Source organism: Pygoscelis adeliae, unplaced genomic scaffold (assembly GCF_000699105.1).
Source record: "Pygoscelis adeliae isolate BGI_AS28 unplaced genomic scaffold, ASM69910v1 Scaffold68, whole genome shotgun sequence".
In the NCBI taxonomy this organism is placed as follows: domain Eukaryota; kingdom Metazoa; phylum Chordata; class Aves; order Sphenisciformes; family Spheniscidae; genus Pygoscelis; species Pygoscelis adeliae.
This window is the reverse complement of record NW_008825501.1, coordinates 4541664-4547212: the sequence shown is the minus strand read 5'-3', so window position 1 is coordinate 4547212 and position 5549 is coordinate 4541664.

Genomic DNA, 5549 nt, shown 5'->3' with positions numbered 1-5549 from the left:
TAGAAGGGGGTTGAGGACTGCAGGAGTCAGGAGAGAAGTGAGCATTGCTGTCCAACATCTCCAATATGGGCCAGTTGTTCAGGAATCTGGAACTCTTTTGGGCTGTCTTGCTGGCCTTGCCTGTGGGCTTGGCAAACTGCTTCCCTCCAAACCTGCGTCCTCATCTGTAGAGTGGGGATTTTGTAAAACTAAAATTGTTTTGTCAGCATGGAATGGAAATTCCTACATCCCAGAAAAAAATTTGCTTGTGATTCTACTGTGGATCAAATTCATACTTGGTGTTGCTCTAGAGTCAGTAACTTGGCACCAGGAATGAACTTGTCTAAAGGATTTTTATTGGCCAAACTTTTTATATCTCCCATGAAATCCTAGAACATTGTATCAATCAGCTGATCCATAATGTCAGAGCAGAAAGTCAGAATGCACTGGATTTTAATATTAAGACAAAATGTTTACAAGCCACTGCATCCTGGTGTTCTAATCACAATTTTTAATATTGCCAACTCCTAGAAGATAACACATAGGAAATCCTTGTTCGAGCCAGGGGCTAACCTGGAAAGAAAGCTTGGCTCCCTGTAGCAGCCTTTCTGATTAATCAGCTTTGTATATAAACTACAAGCAGCTAATAGCCAAGTTCACTAGAAACACAGTGTTGCTAAAGTTGTGTGTGTTCATGTAAATTTCACAATAGTGTGTTTTTTTAAAATAGATTTATATATAAATATACTCCTTAAAGCTGTTACTAAATAGGAGGGATGGGGATCAGTTAATTTAAAGATGTGTGGGAACTGCCTATTCTCTGACAGCTTCGAGATACTGTTGGATTTTCCTGGGGTGGCCTTAGATTATGGCATTGTATTGTTGGAGCATCTCCTTTTCTACCTTGCAGAATTACTGGGGTATCCCTGGTACTCATGGCTGAGCTCAGGCACCTCCTATACTAGCAGTGCTGGCATCTCAGGAGGTCTCTGGCTCTCCCAATGCCATATTATTACGGAGTATTTGAAACAAGCAGTATCGGTTGTGAAAGAATATGTAGGTCCCATGCCACTGCATTAGAGAAGTGCTTTTAAAGCCTGTTCTTTAATGTGTGAATTCCTTGAAATATGTGACTTTACACCATTTTAGTGATTGGAAATGTGTACTTTTTTTGCATTTTTAAAAAATAAAATGTTGATACCCACACTGTAAAATGCTAGTGTTCGTTGTATTTTTAAGCAGCTGTCAGTAAACTTTGCCATGGAAAGGAAGTCATTTATAGCAATAGCTTCCTCAAGCCCTCTTCCTCTTCAGCCTGTAAGAGCAAAATGGAATTAACCCTTTCAGGTGATACATCTACATATGCTCTATTTGTGTTTTATTCCTTTCCCTTTTGGGCTGGGCTTTTGGGGCAGGTGGGAGGAGATGGGGTGCCTGTACTCAGTACAAAGGCCAAGGTATAGACTACTGGGGGGGGCATGTCCTCCAGTCAGGCACTTTATTCTTTAGGCAAAAGGAACAAGAGGTCAGCATTCGTCCCTTGCCCTTTGTACCATTTAACTTCTCTTACTATTCTTTCAGTTAATGCAGTTCTTCCGAATATGCAGTCCTACTCTGCTTTCAGCGTACTGTCCAACATCACCCAGCATATTTCACTTGTCACTTCTCTTTATTAACTATGCCATGCAAGGAAAAGTATTACAGGCCTGAACCCAGTGCTCAAAGAATTACACAAACAGCTTTCTTCCAGCCTGTCCCCTCTGTAAATACTATTATTGTTGCTCTCTGGCTGATGCTGCTGTATTATATTCTCTGTGTCCTGCTGTATTTTTCCTGTACTAATTATACTGCCTTAAAATAACTCATAACTTCCCATACGGTGCCATACTGAACAATTTGGTGAAGTCTGGATGAATGTGGTTTCCTGCAATTCACTAACTAGAAATCAAAGGGCTTTTGGCAAGAAAGTTGCTGAGTCTGTTTGGTATGTTCTATCTGCAGTCAGCATGCTGCTTTATTCCATTTCTATCTTGAAAGTTTATCCCTCAAAATCTGTGTAGAAGTCTTGTGTACTACTGTGATCAACTAACACGGCTGCAGAGGTCAATTCCCATTTCCCTTCAGGACTGTTAGTCCTTTTTCTCCCCTTCTACCACATGGTATCTTCAACTGACTTGATCAATGTGTTAAAATTCTTACTACAGGCCTTATGACTTTTGATTCAAAGTGCGGGTTTTGGGTTTGTTTGGGGTTTTTTTTGCTTGTGGTTTTTTCTTTTTTTGGTGCATTCCTTCCTGCTTCCACCTGGCATGCACCCTTGCCTTACTTGTGCCTCAATGGTTGTATGTTACTACCCTTATTAAAACTGCAATAAAATACCATTTTCAGGTCAGAATTTTTGTCTTAACCATATTCTCGCTGTGTAAAACTTCAGCATTTTTAGGATCTGTTGGAGAAGCACCAAGCACTGCTGAGTAGATCTATTACTGTGTGGAAAGGGGCAGGCTCAGCCTGTGGTCAGCAGAGGGGGAGCTGTGGAGAATTTAGCCTCACCTTCCAGAAGGGTCTGGCCCATATTGAGACATGACCAGGGCAGCTCTTTGCTAACTATGTAAGGAGGGCAGTTCACAGGACAGTTTGATATACCAGATTTCAAGAGCTCTAGAAGTGTTATTAAAGTGTGGTGAGGGAAGGATGGAGTTAACTGCAGATGGCATTTTCCCTGGCAGCAGGCACCCTTAAATTGCTGCAAGTTGTGGTTCTGCTTGTTTTCAATGTCGCTGCCTTGGGAGAGCTTCTGGGCATTGTTCATCTGGCAGGCCCATGCAAACTAAAAGATTTTTTTTCTTTTTTCTCAAACCCTAAATTTCAAAGGCAATGAATCATCTTGTATTTAATGCCTTCCTTTTGGAGTCACTGCAGAGGTAAGACTCATCTGGCCAAATATAGTCATCCGGGTTTTAGGTCAGATGAAATCCAGTTGTCAAGCTATTGAAATATACTTACTTTGTAGGAAGAAATAAATCTATGATTTAAACTATTCATGCTTGACAGGGAGAGTAATTTGTCTCTGGAACAAAATGTTAAAAGTTGTTGTGGATTCTCTATTGTGTGAGGTTTTCAAATTAAGGCTGGCTGTCTTGCAAAAGGTATCTCGGTTTATCTGCAAGCTGTACTCTTAAGAGCAAGTCCTGCCGGAGGAAATTCCCAGACCTCTATATTACAGAAGGTCAAGTTAACAGGAATTGTCCTTTCTGACTTTAAAACCTATGAAATTTGTAATGCAGGCTGAAAGTGGCTAAGTATTCAGTTTCTCTTGATTCTCAGCTGGTCTAAGCTCTTCGCTGCAGGTGCTGTAACACGGTGGCACATCCCCAGGTGACCTGGGGAAACCTGCTTTTGGTTCCCTGTTTTCCTTGTGCCTTGAGACGCATGCCTCCGGCGGCTCTTCCAGCTCGCTTTGATTGTTTGCTTTGTCCATCTGTGAAGTGCCAGCAGCAGGGCTGATCTCTTCCAGACCCTGCTCTGCTTCACCTCGTGGGAGCAAGCTGGCATCATGAATCAAAGGGCCGACACTGCTGGGCACTGTGGTGCGGATGGGTACAGCCTCCCTTTGTGCAGCTCTTCTATCCCAAAGTGAGTTTCGGTTCTCTGTCTGCCAGTGGTGGGTGCTGGGGTTGCAGGAGCAGGTTGGCACTTGGCTGACCACCTCCACGTGAGAAGGACAGGTTCCTTGCCTGCCCTCCTAGAAAGAGGGTGAAGGACTAGGCTCTATTGAGGGACAACATTGGTAAGGACCAGGCCATGAAGGTGGTTGTATTCCCTGCTGCCTCCTTTAAGTCCTTGGTAGTTCTGCATGCTCAGGTTGTGCTTGAACTCCCAGCTCTCCTGTGCAGCCAAGGATTTTGCCCTCATCCTATATCTCAAGGCAGAAAGAAGTCCTAGCCCACTGCCCAATTCCAGCATGCCTGCAGTCCTGGTGTCTCCAGGGCCTCTGAGTTTGTGGGCATTCAACTCTTTAGGAGCCTGGGTTACTCTGGGTGTGTGCACGTGAGGAAGACATCAAGGAACTCCAGGCAACCCAGTTGCTGTCATGCGGCTTGTCACTGCTGCAAAAGATTAATTTGACTGGAGAAGTAAGCGCAACCATCTCACCCCAGGGGGCTGGAGAATGATTATACAGCCAAATGAACTTATCAGATTGAAAATATTTTCATATCTAACCATATAATAATAACAAAAAAGCCACAGTGGAAAGGAAAGGTCAATAGCATAAAGGTGTGAAAGCCACAGAGAGAAAGACTCAATCATTTTAAAGGGCAGTATTTTTATTCACAAAGCAGCTGAAATATTCTGCCAGCAAAGTTTTGTGGTGTGGCTTGTATCTAACATTATCAAATTAGAGTGTGGAGGTGGATTCAAACTTTTGTCAAGGAAGATTTCAAGATATTCTTTTATTTGCAAAACTGGGGTGACTATTTAAGGTTTTCCTCCAGCCCTTTAACAGCAGTCTAAAGAAGGAATAAAAATTGGAGTTTCCTTGTTAAACTGTGTAACAAATTTAGGTCTAACAAGTTGGTTTTGATCTGTTATTCCTAAAATTTCTAAAGAATTTAAAAAAATCAGCATCCAATCTCCATAAACCCATCTTGATATCAAATTGTCTTCGTTGGTAAAAGCAGCATGTCTCCGCTAGCATCAAAACCCTCCCCCTGCAAGTGAAACAGCACAGACTGCATGAACGGCTCAAAGTCTGCATTCACATTTGGATAGGTCTGTGCAGATACACTACTGAAACACATCCAAGCCAAGAGCTGCTGCACCACCAAATGAAACCCTTGATCCCATATTTGCCATAGTTTCAGGCAGCCCTGCAGTACCTGTTGTCCTGGTTTCGGCTGGGATAGAGTTAATTTTCTTCCTAGTAGCTGGTACAGGGCTGTGGTTTGGATTTAGGATGAGAACAATGTTGATAACACACCGATGTTTTAGTTGTTGCTGAGCAGTGCTTACACTAGTCAAGGACTTTTCGGCTTCCCATGCTCTACCGACTGAGAAGGCTGGAGGTGCACAAGAAGCTGGGAGGGGGCACAGGGGGGGACAGCTGACCCAAACTCCGGGGGGGGGGCCACTGCTCGGGGACTGGCTGGGCATCAGTTGGCGGGTGGTGAGCAATTGCACTGCGCATCACTTTCTTTGTATATTCTTTTATTATTATTGTATTTTATTTCAATTATTAAACTGTTCTTATCTCAACCCATCAGTTTTCTCACTCCTTTCCTCTTCCAATTCTCTCCCCCATCCCACTGGGGCAGGAGGAGAGTGAGCAAGCAGCTGTGTGGTGCTCAGTTGCCAGCTGAGGTTAAACCATGACACCTCTATCCCTTGGGTTTGGGGTTTTTTTTTTTTGTTTGTTTGGGTTCTTTTTCACACATGGTAGGTGTACAGAGTTGTCCGGTATTTTGGAAGTTAAACCAGCTGCACAGAGAGGGCATTGAACAAGATATACAGACACCCAAGAAACTTTATGACATGGAATTATGCAGGTTATGAAATTCAACATAAACAAC